General features: G+C 37.2%; 1 long non-coding RNA gene across 1 annotated transcript in view; it reads right to left on the bottom strand.

Annotated features, from left to right (window-relative positions):
• The window catches only part of LOC143694450 (uncharacterized), a 43,548-nt gene extending 28,104 nt beyond the window's left edge, over positions 1–15,444 (bottom strand). The window contains exon 1 of the long non-coding RNA XR_013182934.1: positions 15,367–15,444. This is a non-coding gene — a long non-coding RNA (uncharacterized LOC143694450). The remainder of the gene's footprint in view (positions 1–15,366) is intronic.
• Positions 15,445–18,359: the final 2,915 nt, after the last annotated feature.

The raw sequence follows: 18,359 nt of genomic DNA, 5'->3' as shown, positions 1-18,359 counted from the left end.
TAGGGAAAGTGTTGAAATGTGTCTCATTTTGAGGAAGTAATTTCACAAAACTATTTTAAAAACTGAAAGCAAAGTGTTGGTGTTCACCTTGCACATTACAACTCAAAGATCAAATGGCACAGGCAGAATATTTGGGACCTCAGGTCAGTGTCTCTCAGCACATGAGTCAGAACAAATATTTCAATAAAATAATCCTCTCGAGCTGTTGGTCTCCTACAGGAGATTCTTATACTCTGCAGTACACACTCAAAGATGCAATCCCTCCTGAAGAAATTATTCTATTTTAGATAAAATGAAAAGACATTCATTACACCAAAGAATGAAAGCAGGAGCATTAATGCAGACACCAAGTCTCAGGCACCCCAACCATCCCATCAACCACATGTGTTCCACACTTAAGAGAGAAGGAAGTGCCCCTGACTGCTGGGTTTTGAGCAGCATCTTCAGTTCTATTGCAGCTGGCTGAACTGGGCATTAACAAACATAGAAACTTGGGCAAAACATTAACATTTTATGGGAAATAAACTTTGCTTTCATTAAAACAAAATCAGTCTGTGGGAGTAAGTCATATTTTTACAGCCCACTCACTTAAAGGAAGTTACTCTCAGGTCTCACTGTTGCAAATGTCCAGCCCACTTTACTTAGGCCTAGCATTTATGTCTCCTGCAGAGATCAAACCTAGTCTTAATTCTGATTGCCCAAGAGATGTGCTCAGCCATGCTGGGGACTGTGTGAGAAAATCCTCAAAACTTTGGATTTTCTTACGACCTTCCAGTCTCTTACAAATGTGGGGCTCTTGAAAATGTTCATCCTGACAAGCCTTAGTGCCAATGATCATCACCTGACATCAGCAGCAGAGCAAGAACAATGGGAGCAGTTTCCGGGAATGCTGAGGAAGCCTTTGTTTGGATTATCCCTTGGTGCAGTGGCTGCCGTGGCACAGCATCTTAAGCAGTAGGTAATTGCTCATTTTTAGCCTCTTTCCTTCTCTACAATGTCATTACAAGAAATAAAGCTTTGATAACATTAAAGCAGACACCATCTCTTGCTTCAGCATAAGCTTGGCTTACACCAAATCAAGTGTTATAAGAGAAGTTAAAGAAAGAGGTATATTTTTTACATCATTTTTGCAAAAATGGATAAGAATTAGATTTATCAAACATTACTCATTTCCCTTAGTTAGCCAACATTTCAAAAAGTGAGATCCCCTGCTAGAAATAGTACACTTTTTTATAGGATTGCCTTAATTAATTGTAAAAAATACTTTCTAAGCACAAATCACATGTTCTTTACATGCTTAATTAGTAGGAGCCTGCAACAGTGCCTAGGCAGTCAGTGAAGGACCTTGAACTGAAGGCACTTAATGAACCAAAGCTTTTGTTGTTTTGCAACTTGAAAAACCTATTAGACTTGATGAAAAGGAAAAAAATGAGGGGTTGACAGAACATACAATTCCATTTCTTTTAAATAATTTTCTTTTCATCTTTCCAGAGAGATTTTCAAAAGCTGTTGATAAGACACTTTTTACATTTCAGCTGAAATAGGAGACAAACTTCCTTTCAGCTTTAGTAGCAGTTATTTTTGTTAACCCTAAATTCTCTTCAATATTCTGCCTGTAATTTTATATTTGTGCCTTAGCTACAGGTCAAGCAATGTTTTGCAGCTGCAGTAACAAAACCTCTGAGTCAGTGGAATTGAATCTTTTGGGGCCAGCAGGTACTTAGCACATGTACTGTAATAAGAGCCAATATTATGTTAAGAAACAAAGTTGATATATAGGATATACTAATATTTAACAATTTTACACTATAAAGACTAATGGGCATAAATATTAGGTTGGACTGCAGTTAATTTTTCTGTTAAAATGAATTCCTGTGTTTTATTCTAGAGTAACTGAACCCCAGAAAATGCCTTTCTCAGAACTTCTTTTCGTGTCAAAAGTCTGCACCCATCTACTTTTTTTTTAAGAACCATGTCCTTCTAGATAACAAGTTTCACCTTTAAAACCACCACATGAAAGTAAAGCTACAATTAACAGAAGCCAAGTTTTAAATGATTCTAGAATTCTACATGCTTCTAAATGAAAGTTCTTACTTTCAAATATATTGGAATTCATTTTTGAGCATATTTTTTTAATGCACACTGAGCAGCAAGGTTTTATTCAAAGCATTTTTATTATTAGGTACTCTACTACTCATTATGATGTTATGATGATTCACATTATCGTTATGATATTATGATTATCATGTTATTATGATTCAAAGTATTGTCATTATAACTAGAAAGTGGAGCCACACACAGAATAAAACAAATATCTCTATCCCTATTTCACATGACTACTGTCCTTCTACCTTAACCCAAAAACTGCTCTGATTTCCAGCAGTATGATTTTCAGATGGGCAGAAACATACAAAGTCAATATAGAAACAAGCAACAAAGCAGTGGGACTAAAAACCTGTGAAATAGAGACAGATAGTCCCACAATATTTGTTGATTATCCACTTGTTTTTATAAACATTTACCAAGTATAAGATGTTTGTAAACAAAAATCCTTCAACACCAGAATTCATGAAGGTGCTAGTAGGCTGCAAAAGAAGTCTACAGCACTGAGCCAAATACTACATCATAAAACAGTAAAAAAATACACAAGTAAAAGTGTACACATACAAACAAGCTTCTTTGCTGAAAAATGTCATCATGTTTCCAGCCTTTCCAGAAAGTAACTTAAAAACACAGTCCTAGATCTTTTGGATCAGCCTGTAGGACTTCAAGGTCAGAGAAACAAGCTGCAATTGGAAAGGGTGTAATGAGGTAAGGTCATGAAAAATGAATAGGATGATGACCCAGCAGCACAGAGCAGTGAGGTACAAAAACAAAGGGGATGGGAAGGCGCCAGCCAGCAGGCCTTCCTATCTAATCAGCTGTGCCTCTGATAAAGGAGGAAGTAAGTTAAGGGAGGGATTCTTCAGCACTTAAAACAATCCCCAAGATTTCCATTTCTGCACTGGTAATGTAGTGTCTTTAGGATGCAGGCCAAAAGCATAACTGAAAGGAAGCTTAGCAATCACAAATTGTCAGCTACATATTTGTTCGTGGATAATAATGACCCGTTTGAACCAGGACAGCAGATATGGCTTTTCCCAAGTTGCTCGGCACTGCCAACACAGAGCTGCAGTCTCTGAAACCTCACAGAACAACATGATACCCATCTCTACCCTGGCAGGGCTGTGCAGGTGCATTAGAGCACCCACTCCTGTGCTGATTTTCACACTTCAGTTCTCATATTAAACATCCAATGACATTTCAAGCACGCTGTTCTCATTCGTCACTTTGGTAACATTCACACGGTCACTCTGTTCTCGGAGAAATCTGGCTGAATCTGAGCTGTGAAGAAATAATGTTTCTTCAGATTTCTCCAAATGCTGTGAAGAGATCTCAGATTCAATTAAATTAAGAGGTGATGAAGCCAGCTTTACTGCAGCTATGCAGGTTAACTATGACCTGTCATCCACCCTGCATGAGGATGCACAGGCAACAGAGCCCACAAGAACCAGACATACATTTGCTATTCTCTGTGGGCTAGCATTTAGGGCACATTGATCACTAACACATTTCCATGGCTGAATACCTGTAGTTTTACTTCTGTAACAAGAAAAAGTGTGTTCCAACAGAAAAAAATCCCAGCAAGTCTTGCACTGTAGAGACAAGTGAATGGAGAAATCATTACTCATAAGCTATTTCATTGTTCCTTGCTGTTCCTAATTTGCATTTAATTTTGCTATTATTTTTTCCCTTGTCAGCTACCAGATGTCGTGGTTTGCTACACTTATCTCTTACTTTAGTATCTTTACCCTCCTGTGTTCCAGACCATCCCTGATGATATTACTTGCATACTGAAAGCCAGGATACTTACTATTGCCTTCAATGGGCTTTCAGCAGTAAGCATATATGATATTCAAATGATGGCAAAGATCTTTAAGATAATTTCTTATTCCAGTTATGCCATAAAAAGCACAATCTACATAAGCCTGCCTATGTGCAACTGGAAAGAAGTGTTTTTAGACTGCTGCTATCAAAAAAGGAGGATTAATGAATGACAGAAAATGTCTGGGTATTTCAAAGACTAAACCCTCCTTTCTTGTGAACATGCTTGCTTTTTCTACATATGACTTGTTTTAAGACTCTTGATCTCTTTCAATATTGCCTATAAATCTGAAAATGTATGAGTTAATTGCACATGCTGCTGTTGGGTGTCAATTTCTGAACTAGCAGTGTGCTTTGGGAGAGGCTGATTTCTGTTGTCAAGGAGCAAGTTGTTTTGTTTCTTGTGTGGAGAGGCATAGTTTTCTATTGCTGTACAAATTAAACAGAGCAGTGAAAAAGATTGGTCCATCAGTGTCCTTGGCCTTCTCTTCCCATCATTTTAAAGGTATCCCTTTGCTGGGATCCTGTGCCTATTACCTGGCTGGTTTTGAAGAGGAACAACAGCCAATTTTTTTCCATCCCTCACAGGATGTTTTCCTACCAAATTGTCTGCATTCAGCACCTGAGGAAATTTTACCTGAAGTGTTGCAGTTTGCTCTGCATGTCCTCCAAAGAGACAGAATTATACCTGGAGCAGGCAGCAGGAAACTTTCTTGCTGCATGGCCCTCCAGGATCTCTGCCCCAAGGAACCAAAGGTAACCAGCAAAGGAAGAAGGTAACTTGCAAACAAAACTTCTGTCCAAATGTCCTGATACATATAAGGATTCTCTAGGCAGCCTCCAAATTCTTTTGAGAATTCATTGGTAAGTATATTTCAGTGCTCTGCTGCATTGATTCTGAGCAGCACACAAGAGCAGAACTGCAACATATTTGAAACAATTGCCTTGGCTTTGATTCAATAATTACTTTAATCAGAAAAGTGAGCTGTTTATATTAAGATATCTTGCTTACATAAGACAAGCTGCTTCACCAGAGCCAGAATTGATTCATCATTATTAAAGCTGGTATACAGAAAATTACAGGCTCCAGCTTCCCAGGATTAGATATTTTTAAAGACTTTTAAGCAAAGTAGCTCATTCATTTACATGCAGAGCAAACATGTTCATGAGAATTGATTTGAAAAACACTAATGTATTTGCCTCTTCAGCTCTAAAAGCAAGTGATTGAAATAAGCTATTTGAACATTTCCAAGTTAATGAGAAAGTTGGTTCAACTGAATATTCCACTAAATTCCAGATTATATTCACATCCCAATAATTGTCTTCTGTTGTAGCCTGGATAAAAATATTCTGAGATGAGTTCTATGGTTTGCTCAGTTCCATGTGATCCATTATTATCATTTTATAGTCAAGTGTAAAACATCTTTTGAAAAACAATCAACTTGACAGTATTCCACATTTCAAAATAGCTTAAAACATGTTAGAACAACAAAACTAAAATCCAGACAAGAAAAAACTTCCAAAATTTTATAATATGATGAGTAAAAATGTTAGAAATAATTAAGAAATAAAATTATGTATTTAGCTCTTTTCCTAAGTCTCAGTATGAATTTTAAGAAGACTTGTTCTAAATATTTACTTGAAGTGTAAAGGCAATATTCATAAATTATTAGGCTGCATGTGAGGCTGCCCAGCCTAGCATTTCTCTTTCAGCAAACGAGCCTCTCCTTTCACAGAGAGGATTATGAGCTAGGAATTATCTTGGGAAAGGCTTGCTCATGAGTTTTTATTTGTTGCTACAGTCATTTTATTTATTTTTCTTTGCCTTCCTAGCCAAGTAAATGACTGCCTTGATGTTCTCTGGATCACTTCACAACTAGAACATCTCAAAATATTTCGACAGCAGAGCTATTTTTTTCTTTCTTCTTATTATAGGGAAAGGAGGAGTCCTAATATTCCTTAGGAACAAAAGGGAAATTTCATAAACTGGAAGAGGAAATTTCAGATTGTCATGACATGTCTATACAAAGGATGTTTTGAACCAGACAAAAGTCTCTATTGTTCACATTCTGACGTCCTTATTATTTCAAACTAGGATGGAAAACGCACAAGAAATAATAGTTTCTTTCTCTGAAATGAGATTCCTGGAGAGTAAAAATCGAGCAGTGAAGAATGACAGTTCTAATTTCCAACTTTAAGCACGTGGCATAAATCAGCTGATGTGCTGGAAAGCCAAGCTCTCCACTCTGGGCAAGAAGAGGGCCAGGCAGCAGAATAAAAATCAGTCCCAAACCAGGAAACAGACTTGCTTTCTGCCTCTGGCTGGATCACAGGATGGGGTTAATTGTGTCAGAAAATGTGGCACTGTGAGGCACTTCCTCACAGGGTAAGAAAGGGAATCAGTTGACCAAAGAGGGACGCAAAAGAGTTAAGTTGCTTTCATAGCTGTTGGCTTCTAGCACATGTGATACAGAACCCAGCCCAGAAGAACAAAGTAGGCTGGATTACTGAGGCACTGATGCTGGAGAAGCCTTTTCACTCTGTCTCCTACTCACTGGAGCACCTCTTTTGTCCTTCTGCTTCCCCAGAAACTGCAGGGGGATGTTTACTGTACAGCCTTTTTGCAAAAATCACTGCAAGCTTGTTATTTTTGACCACATAATTTCATATTTACCAATCAACTATTCCTTAAATAATGGCTTGCCCCAGACAAACTGGTGTGATTCTACAGTCTGCTTCTGAATGCCTTCCTTGATGAACTCCTCCTGGTTTGAAACCTTTCACCACGACAGGAACTGATCTATTTATTCCAAATGGCAGATATAATGGCAGCTCTTGGGATCATAATCTTCAAAAACTGTGCTCAGTAACTGAGGTTTTAATGTCTGCAACCAATGCATAACTATGCCAGCATTTCCAATGATATGCAATTTATGTAATTTTTGGAAAAGAAACAAAAACTACTGTTCCTTGATTTACTGCTTCCTTTGATAACCCCTTGTCTATGCAATTAATCATCAGTCATGAAATACAACCACAAGTTACAAATAATGTGATGCAGACACTTCTCCAAGCATATAAGTCACTTTTCTAACAGCAAGTTCTTGCTTGGTATGAGGTTTTTGGGCTTTTCTGAATTAAGATAAAGAAAAAATAGGCACTTGACCTGTCAGCCAAGAGGCCATGAAACCCTTGATTAAACAAGCAAAGATGCAGCTGGTGAACTTGCTCTTCATATATTTCAAAACAAATTAGTCAAAGGATTTATTAAATAACAATTGTTTTGTGAGTCTTTTCTACATTATTTTTTCCACATGTGCCTTAGTTGTGGTTCCAAAAGGAGTTTTTTTTCTCAGCAAGAGCACATCTGCTCCGGGGGCCTATTTCTCAACCAAAATAAGAGCCCACGATAAGCTGTATTAAAATTAATTACTATGTAAATGATTCTGTTTTGACAAATATGATTTAATGAGGGGAATAAGTAGTCCTCAAGAACTAATTGCTTCTTTGTAAACAGACATAACTTTCATTCAACCAAACATAAAAAGAAGGATTAAATCTGAATACCTAATTTTATTTCACATCTAACATTTGTGCTTGCTATTTAACTATTCTCCATCTCACTTATACCCTCCAGGGATAAGAGTTAGGTACAGAGAAGCCCTACCAAATTAAAATTAGGTGTAAATGGATTTTCAGAGTTTTTTTTAAAAGCTCCAACAGCTTTTTTACACATTTGGATTACTAAATATTGAAACGTGCATTGGCAATAACTAGCACAGAATGGGCATATTTTAGAAATTCAGAGATTTGCTTACATATAATAAATTAAACTGAAATGTTAGTGGGGTGAAGGTTTTAAATCCACCCCCTCACCACTATAAGTTGTTTTTTTTTAAAAATTTGGATAATAATAGGAGGATGAATAAGGAGACCTTTACTTTTTCCTTCTATTTGCATCTATATACTTCTATTTTCATCTTTAGCATTCTATTCTAAGTTATAGAAATTTAATCAGAATTGGATTCTGAAAAGGCATGTCCCATTTGAAGTAAAATCAAAATACATGTCAAACGCTCTCCTAAATATACAGAGACCCAAAAATAAAGTTTCAGGTCAGAACAGCAAACATCTCTTTCCAAATATTCAGGATTTTAGATTATTCTTCAGTCTGGAGACAGTCAGCTATTCTTCTGGGACCTTTCTTAGGGCATTGCACCCAGTGTGATGATCTGTGATTATAAAACCGCCATGCTAAGGGTGATCAAATCCTGATTGAATATTCTTGAACCACCATTCCAGAGAGGCCACTGAGGCCTCACAGTCCTGAGGGGCTCAATTGTCCCTTCCTCTGCTCACTAGTCCTTTAAATACATCCTTTTGTCCTTCTCATTTGTAATTCTATACTGCAGGCTGACAGCATATACAACCATGTCATAAGCCTTGTTGGCTATTACCATTAAGGGATTTTCCCCAGGGAAAGAAGAGACCAATTACACATATATGAGATTTCTGAAATTTCTCCTCTACCAGGATGGCACAAACTGGTGGAAAATCCTAGCTTGACATTACAACCTTAGTAACATATTTTAACCACAAAATACAACAGGTATGTCTCATTGTTTCACATAACACCTACAAAACTAACAGTTAACAAATCTATCACCTGCAGAACTTGAATTTTATCTCCCAGTTTGCTGTGACTAATTTATTTTGCAGGGGCCTTTTTTCAAAATCATTTATCTTGAAAAAAAACAAACCAAACAAACAACAAACCTTCTCAGTCACTGGTTTGTATATTTGCAAATGTGGGGCTTTGCAAACCTGATCTCATAGTGGCATAATTACAATATTGGTTTCATGACTCATTCAGTGATTACATGCTAAATGCTAACTGGCCACTCCTTGTCACTCACTATTTGCCAGCACAGTGTTTATCTAAACCAGAGTGTGCTGACCAAAAAGCACATGCTGTTAAAAATGCACTTAAATTAAATCATGAAGTTGCTTTTTCTTTTTTTTTTAATATCCCAGTGTAATTTTTGCATGCGTAACACAAACACTGAAGTTGTGCATCCCTTACGCCGTAAAATCAAAATGGGATTTGGTTTAGTTTCAATTACTTTCTATTACATTTATAGCCAGAGGGAAGAACAACCATAAAAAAGACTCAGTGCCTTCAGATCTGTACTGTCTTTGGAGCAATAATATCTTCCAAAACCCATCCCTGAAGTGTGTTACCACAGCTCTGACAACAAAGGGTGAGTTTCTTCCTAGAAGTGACACAAAGCCCTACACACTTCCCATTTTTCTGCTGAAGGAGAAGGGAGGAATGAGGGGAGAGAGAGATGGAGATTGCTGGATCTTTATCAAATCACTGCCATGATTTGCCTGCCGTGTGCCAGTCCCCACAGGGTGGACAAGTGCCCTTTCTTCCCTGCTCCCTGCTTTTCCCCAGGCTGTGCCAGGTGAGCTCAAGTGCACAGCAACAACTCAAGCTCTTCTTGAGCAGAGCCACCCAAAGCTTTCCCAGGCCAAGGCCCTCCCCTGGGACATTCCAACCCTCTTTCTGTCTGGGGCCACACAAGTGAGCCCCACAGCAGTCACACATTAAGGACTTCTCATCTCCTATCATATCAGGACAAAATATTAAAGCTTAACAAAACCAGTTCCCGTGTTTATAGTACAACTGTGTAATCTCAAGATACTTGGAAAGTTCACATAATGACTAAGTACAAATAAACAGCAAAATCGGGTGCTTTTGGGAAATTGAATTCAACTTCCTGTAGCTAGTAAAGCAAGGCCAAGCTGGAGCAGGATGAAAAATTTTTAAAAACCCAGAAATATTGTTCAAACAATACTTAAATACTGAATTTATCATTGATGCAAGGGCTACAAATGGCTGCTTGTAAAACAATTTAACTTAGGCCAGTCTACTGGCTGCATATATTTGCCATACACTGCTTGATCTACACCGTACTGTTCAACTGCAAAACTAACAGAGCTTTGCTACAAATATGTGCTGAGTGGTGCAGAATCTATGTTCTTTGTCAAGAGAGTCACAGATGATAGACCAGCTCCCAGTATTTCATTTAGATTTAGTTCCTTATTTTCAGCCACCGGAACACTGGAACAGGCTGCTCAGAGAGTTTATAGTCTCTATCCTTCGACACAAAGAGGGGCTGGCCCTGCACAACTTGCTCTGGTTGATGATGCTTCTGAGTGATGCCTTTCCCTGGTCTTAAAAAATTGAGAGCCAAACATGGTTAAGGGATAAGGAGTTTTTTATCTCAGGATTTTAACAAGGGTCCTTCTTGATGCAACTCTTGGCCAAGGTGGGATGCACCGCAATGCATGCACACGATAGATCACCTCTACAACTTATAGACCTCACAAATTAGCAGATCTAACAAGGGTGCCCCAATGGGAGGCCTGGATGAATGGCAGGACATTCCCCCATCAATGGAATTCCCCCCGGATGTGCCAAATCTCTGGTTTACAGGATATGTTCTAGAGAGAACCTTGGTTTCCCAAGTTAGTGTAGGGTTTTCCAGCCTCCTACTAGGAGGCCTTTAGGATGTTTGGTCTCCTGGTCTAAAAGAATACCAGGAGAATGCTAAATTATCAGACTTAACAAATAACAAGTATGCATGCTAAGAATACTGAGGATACATGAAAGTTATATAAAAGAAAAGGTAAAAAATAATCTTTGCGTTATGAATAGGGACATGTAACCAAGTAATCTCAACAGGTCTCTTGCAACCTCAACCGCTCTGCAATTCTAAAGGAAGGGCTCTCAGACACCAAATCCAGAACAGTGGAGACTTCTATGTTTCACTGAGTCCTAAAAATGCTAATATAGCCTCTTCCCCCCCTGCCATTTCCCTTTGGCTCTTTTTGAACTAGAACTTCTAGACACAAGTATAAAAACCTAGTGAGACCAATCTTTGTATTTGATATGCCTACTATAATGATAGTTTTATCTTCATTTATGACCTCAAAATGACCTGACATGCATTACAGTACATGTGAAAATATATTTTTCTAAAAAACTCCATGTTGGGGAAAAAACAAAACACAAAACATGAAGGAAATGGCTCCTCTCACATTTCCATTTTTAGCACTAAGCTTGACATGACCTTGAATTTCCCATGTTATAATCAGACTTAAATAAGCACATTTACTGATAAAATTTTTCTTATTATTGGGGAGGATAAATAATGTACCTTTGTAGTCTGATTTTACTCTTATAGTTTTCTAGATGCATTTTTTCTTTTTTAAATCCTCAAAACTGATGTATTCCACACATACAAATGCCCCGCACTTTTTATGTATATATTCAGTTCTCTCTATATATATATTCATCTTGAGTTATATCTAGAATATTAAGATTAATTTTTTTTTAAAAATGCATTCTAGATGAAGTATCAACCTAAAGAAGACCCATGACATGACAGTGCTCCAGGTAGATTGACTGTCACACTGACAGAAATATTTCAAAGCATATGAAACCTCTGATTTAGTTTTTCCTTTGGTGCATGTCAGGCAGAAGATGAAACAAGCATTCTTCTCAATAGTGAGGATTCCCCATGCTGAAGGAGCAAGTATAATTATGGCTTAAGAATATTTTTTTATTCAAGAAAATTAAAACAAAAGAAATATTTCCTTGTGATTCAGAATGCCGAGCAAAATAAGTTATCTATAGATACTGGTAAAATTCTGGTGCTGGTCAAAGAATATTTTTAATTTCATCACAAACTGATAGCTGAGCTGAAGATTAAGAGATAAGTTCCTTATTGTTCAGTTCAGCTGTAGGAGTTTCTCAGCTTTTTATATACATAACCTATACAAGGTAAGGACTTAAAGGTTCTAAAATGTAAAGAACTCCCTGATTCTTCTCCATTGTGAATATCACTCATATGACTTAGCTTTATAAATCATTAACTTTTGATCTGATTTCAAAAATGCTCTTTAAAAGTCCATGGGAAGCTCTATTGCCCATTCCTGTTCACCAATAAGCAAAGGTCATTGTAAAGGACAGTTAATGATCCAAAAGTCAAAAGCAATGGCAAGTAGTTAAAGCAGAAAGAAGCATTTAGGGATTCTCTTAAAATATTTTTAAACTCAAGTGTTGTGAGTAGAAGAGGCTCATGGATCAGCAATTCAGAACTCAGTTTAGTAGCTGATAGCCAATTTTATTTATATAACCATATCATTTCTGACACACTAACAGCAAACAACTTACAGCTTTCTACCTCTGACTTGGTGGGTTCAGCTTTAAGTATCTGAAGGATTCAAGTTTGGTTCTTGGTAAGAATGGCTAATTTTGGTTCTTAGTAAGAGTGGCTGATTTTTGCAAACTAAGAGGAAACTATACAAGTAACTTAAAATAGTCAAAGCAGAAAACCAGTATATACAACTATGCATAAATTATCACAACTCTGTACAAGAAAGCACTTTTTGAAGTTATTTTTTCAGACATTCTTATTACTCAGTAACCCAGTAAACCATTTTTACTAGCAAATTAGCACGACCAAAGGTATAGACCCACTGGTCTTATGATCTATTACAAAGCAAATGAGATAGGCAATAAAAATATTCTATTCATGGAGGCTGTCTCTATGCAGGAAACTTATTCATCTACATTAAGAACAAAACACTTCTGATACTGTCAAAAACAGGATGCTAGGAGAATAGGATGTAATATTTTGGACGTGTGTCTAGGGATATTCACTTTCATTTGAAGAACTTCCATGGAAGCAGAAAACAGAAGGTTGAGATTGTTTATGAAATACATGTGTCTGAGGCTCAAGTTTCGACACAGGTTGGAAGAGTCATGCCATGGCATCAACAAATCAGCCATGCCTCAACTAACTAAGGCTGCTTAAATCCCATACCTGCTCCCTTATCAAGCAGTCCATCCCACCATGAGCAGTCACCACCAGGAATGTTGATATGAATCAGGGAGCTCAGCCCCATGAGTCACATCAGTGACCAGAGCAGCACCTGCACCTGAGGATTTTACTACAAGATCAGAAGTCATTCAAAGATCACTTCTGAAATTAACCACGAGAGACATTAGCAGCAGCATAAGAGACAATGACTCCACACACAACAAATAATAAAATATGATTAACAAAATGTAGAGCTGAAACCATTCAGTTATACCTGGAAAATATCTGAAAAATACTATATAACCATATAGTTATATATATATATACACACACACTTTCTGCTGTAATCTGGAAAATACTAGATTATGTAAATTAAAAGATATAGTGAAGTCTGATCAAAAGAACTGTTCCTTCTCTCCCACACAACCCATCTTGGTCCAACTGTCCAATTCCAGTGAAACTGCTAGTTTCACTTTGAATTTTAGGTGGTTTATATTCCTCAAAGTGTATTTTAGATGTGTTCTACAGACACAGGATATAGGGCACAATTCATTCCTTCCTTGATTGCCCACCTTCTTTAATATACTAGAAAAAGGGAAAGCATTAAGTGCATTTGAAAACTGACTTATCAAGAGACCAGCAAAAATTCTTGCCATCTTAAGCAACACAAGGAAAGTGAAGCCTCAAGCTGTCACTTTTCTTTGCAGTTATGGGATGGAAAGAAACCAACTTGTCTGTTAATTGTTATTTCACACTTTTTGTCAGGTTTCAGCAGTTGGTATCAAACCTAGAGGAGCCCACCCCAGCCAGCTATATATTTCTTTTCCTGTAACTCCTTCCCTCCAAGTATCCTCATTTGCCTCACTATACTCACTTTGGGTAAGGATACCAAGAAGATGCACTCAGAGCTCCAGGCTCTGGTGGGGGAGTGTGATCTGTAGGATGTTATTGTAAGAGATTTTGCAGGGATAACTTGCCTTTTCCCCACTCTCTTTAACTTTTGCCTCCCACCACTCTGCTGTTGCTGGCATCAGCCAATATTTCCCTGAGCAAAGCCTCAGGCACTCTTTGGCAGAACTTCTTGGGCAAAGGTCTGAGCTTAATCTGTTGCAACAGGCTGAAAATTCTGTAGTAACTTTATTTAAATTTGTCTCCATGTTTCCCCATTTATAAGTAATCTGAAGAGAAATATATCAGACATTTCAGAAACTAATGAAAAACTGAAGAAAGGCACCTCTTCCTAACTTCTGTGTTTCAACTCCTTAGACTTTTCTCATTCCAATTAGAAGAGACATTTCTCAGCCCTATTCCACACCAGTCAGTCCCTGGTGGTAGAAATTTAAGCTTAGCTCAGGAACACCACCTTTATCTAAGAATCAGTGCAAACCCTCACTCTTTATCTGTGCAAACCTCTCATGCAAAGCCCAACCAAACCCACACAAGACTCAGAAGCAAGAGGGTTACATTAAACATTAATCCTGAAAATCCAGGCATCAAAAATAAATTCAAAATACTTCTGAATAGTCTATTTGTCTTACCTCATGAGTTCTGGTACTGCTCTCATTTTGCCCACAGTCTGATACTGAAAATAGGAGCTTGGAATGGGGGAGTTTTAGAAAAATAAAATTAAAAAAAAGCAAAACACCATGAAATATGTTTCTTATTTCAGTGACACTTCTAGAAGAGGCATGATGAAAATTAATATTTAGCTGAATCTAAAGACAAGCAATTATTGTTTTAAAAATAATTATTCCAATACCTAAGTGCAACTCTTACTTTTAATGGCCATTTAATCGATGCAGTGCTAAAGTAAACTTCAACTGAAGAGACCATTTAAAACACATGCAGAAAGAAGAGTGAAGGATATCCCAAGATTAAAATTACACCAGTGGCCAAAAGACACATTGTGAAGGAATATTTAAATTATTGTCATTAGTGACTAGTGAGAATCTGTCATTTCCCTCTTTTAATAATGTTTATACAGGTCACAGTGTTTCCACTGAGACAGCCAACTCACAAGGTAACTTGTCAAACTTTTAATAACAGAATTCTTAAAAAAAATACTAACATCAAGATCTCACAATAAAACATTATATTCAGACAACTTAAATGCTTAGGTTCAGGTCCATCAATTACATGCATCAACCATTTTGTTCTATTCCTCCTGGATTTAGTATTAAATAACGAACAAAATTAGACCAATTATGACAATTAGCAAATAGCACCCTCTATTAGCACACTTTTGCTTTCCAAAGCATTACTAAAAGACTTGTCCATTATTGCAATTTCCAAGGGCATCTCTACAGGCTCTCCTTTTGTACAAAGGTAAGTCACTAATTATGTTTTTAGGGCAGTATTTCAGGTTCAAGGCTAAGCATGTTAAAATAGGGTGTATGAAAAGAGGAATTGCGGCCTTCATGCAAGTATGTCTCTATAAAGGCCCCTCTGAGAGGATATCACCTCAAATATCTTGGACATGGGAACTGTGAAGGTAAAGCAGTTGGACGGTAAAATGTTACCATGTTTTACCAATGAAATTTTCACTTACTTTTCCATCTCTGTCACATTTCTTTTATGCATAACACCAGATGCACAGTGCAAGGATCACATGTAATTTCACATATTCCTGTGAAGGGAAAAATAATAATTTAATTATGCAGAAAAAAAAAAAAACACACACAGATGTACAGAATGGTTGAGGTTGGAAAGGACTTATGAAGTTCATTTAAGTTCAATAGTCCCATAAAAGCAACATAAACAGAGTATGCTGTCCAGGGCCTTGTCTGGCTGGGTTTTGCCCACCTCCAAGGCTGCATAATCCACAGATTCAAGACTTCACTTTACTCAGCTAAACTCACCTGGACCTGACACAAATTTAGATTTAAGATTCCTATAATTCAGCATTTTGCTTAGCTGGGTTCAAAGTTTTGACAATGACACAACTTCACAACCATGATCTGAGGATTAAGTACTGAGAGAAAAGGAAATTTCTCTTACTCTGGCTACTAAATCTGTCAGATAAAGCAGGAATTATGTGAGTTTATAGGACCAACTTTTTTTTGCTGTGAGGGCTCAGTCTGAGATGAGAGCATTTGTACATGTTATCAAATAAATTAACATCTTCAAGTTACTTTGTTTTAAAATCATTTAAGAAAATTTGATACCTTGATAACCCCAGTCATAAATAATTCTTTGTTATTTGGGTGGTGTGTGAAGAGTTGTTAGTTTTTTTTGTTTTCTGAAAATGAAACATTACATATGGGACTAAGATCTGCTCATAGCAACAGTTCCCACAAATACAGAAAGTAGTTGTGTCATCCCCAGTGTTCTGTCCCTACACATTGGGTGGAAAATTTGGAAAAGAAATCTCTTGAACCTGAATAATCAGTGCATTGGGTGGAGCACTCACTTTGCAGCACTGAATATTCACCTCTGGAACTCAGTTCAAATCCAAGTCAAACTGATGTAACAGAAAATTCTCCAAACAGAGCATTAATAACAAAACATCTTGTCAGAAATCAGCTTCAGAAAGATAATGCCTACAGCAAGTTTTTTGTTGGTTTTTTCTTTTTTTGTTGGTTTTTTAAATTTTTTTTTTATTTACTGTTGAACATTATGGTCAGGGTATTATAAAGCTGTGGTCTGAAAGATAAATCCTTAATACTTTGTTGTGCCTTTCAAGATTGCAACTGCTAAATTAGATACTAAGTTTGTTGAAACTTTAGGTTGTTGTTTGGATCTCTGAAAGATTTATCAACTGCAAATTCAATTTCACAGGGAAAAGTACCAAGCCAAGAGGCCAAAGAATAAATATTCAAACCAAATTCCCATAAGACCAGGTTTTGGGGCACAGAAAAATACACCAGTATCTCATCCTTTTCTGATAGTAATAATTTTCCCTATCTGGAGAAATCAACTCAGTCTGAGTGAGACTGAGGAATCCCAAAAGACAGCAAGGTACAGAAGTGCTGTTGAGTGTTACTTCACCATACTTTTCACATTTACTGGATCCAAACAGTATCAGCAGTGCAATATCTTGAGAGAGGTGGTGTTCGGTGTATGTCTGATTTTGGCAGAAAAAAATAATTCTAGAAATCCTGCTGAATTCCCAACCAGAACTGCACAACCACAGGCTCTCAACAGTTAGCTGTACTCTTAAATGTTAACCTGTGATTAAATATGCCTTTAATATTCATTCAGCTTCATAGCAGTACAATTTTTTGTTTGCTTTTGCTAATAACAATAATGCAAAAGTCATCATGAGACTGCCTCAGAGGTATTCTAAACATCAGGGCAGCCACAGGTGACCTCCCTGAGTACTAAATGTCTCCAAGTCTCATCACTACAGAAACATGAGACAGATAACAGACAAGTATGCAACATTTATTCTCTAACTCCAGCCTTGAATAAAGCCTTAGGTCAGCACACTGGCACCTGTGAGACAATGACTTCAGTGTAACAGGTGACACAGAGATGTATTTCCAAACCCCCAGGCACAATGGCTATGAAACAAGATGACTAAACCTCCAAAATTAAGATGTTAGAGGAGTTTCATCAAAACTACACTGTCCCCTCAGTGATATCTGGTGCCCCTCTTCTGAAATTTAAAGATAAAAAAGCTCTGCTGTCTAACAGTGGTACTATCAAAAAAGACTTGTGGCACCACTGTTCATATTTGGCCTATAGGATGAGGAAATGAAGTATTAATTTGCAGTATTAATTGCCCATATATTGGGAAATGCTCTAGGAAAAAAGGCAGATGAGAGAACCCAGTTTCTCCCTACTGTCTACTATAAGGATTTCCATTAAAATAATTAAGAAGAAGTGGTTTAAAAAACTTTTCCCCTTTCATCCAGCTCATGGAGGCTTTTTTTTTTTTTTAATTTGAAGCAGCAAAGAAAAATAAGAAGTGAATATTTTTGGACAAACCTTTGTGATAAAATGAAGCATAAGGCAAAGTACTGCTGCAGGCCTGGCACGAAATGAGCCCAGGTAACCCAGCTGAGCTCACAGAACCATGCTTTCCTCTGATTAATATTAAATCTGGCTCTGAGGAAAAGTACTTACCTGACCAGTTGATTTTCTATGAGAGGGAACAGTGCAAACATGGGAAGGAAATGCTTCAATTTCAGAAAAAAAATATTTTCAAGAAGTGTTTTAGAAACATATGTATTTTCTTAGGAACTGAAACTTTCAGCTCAGAGCCTGAATGAAAAGGCAGAGGTCATCAATAAGCCTCAGGCTTATCCTGCCAGCAAAGCTTTACATTTCCCATTCCTTACTCTGATATTTTCTTCCTAGCTGTCCTCTGAGATAATAAAGCAGCAGGTCACAGGCAGATGATTTCAAGGAGGATTAGGATCAGATGCTGCTTCTTAGATGCAGCATTTCACATTTATATTAAAAGGCATTAGAGTTCACAGCAGAATCACAAAAGGCTTTTTTTCTTAAGGTACCAGTTTTCCAACTAATGTGAAGCAGTGCTAATGAATGAAATAATTAATTTTAAGGCTCACTTCAATAACCTCTGTTCTGGAAAAG

This window comes from Agelaius phoeniceus, chromosome 7, assembly GCF_051311805.1.
Source record: "Agelaius phoeniceus isolate bAgePho1 chromosome 7, bAgePho1.hap1, whole genome shotgun sequence".
NCBI classification, from domain to species: domain Eukaryota; kingdom Metazoa; phylum Chordata; class Aves; order Passeriformes; family Icteridae; genus Agelaius; species Agelaius phoeniceus.
Note: the sequence above shows the minus strand (reverse complement) of the source record. Positions and strands in the feature narration are given on the sequence as shown.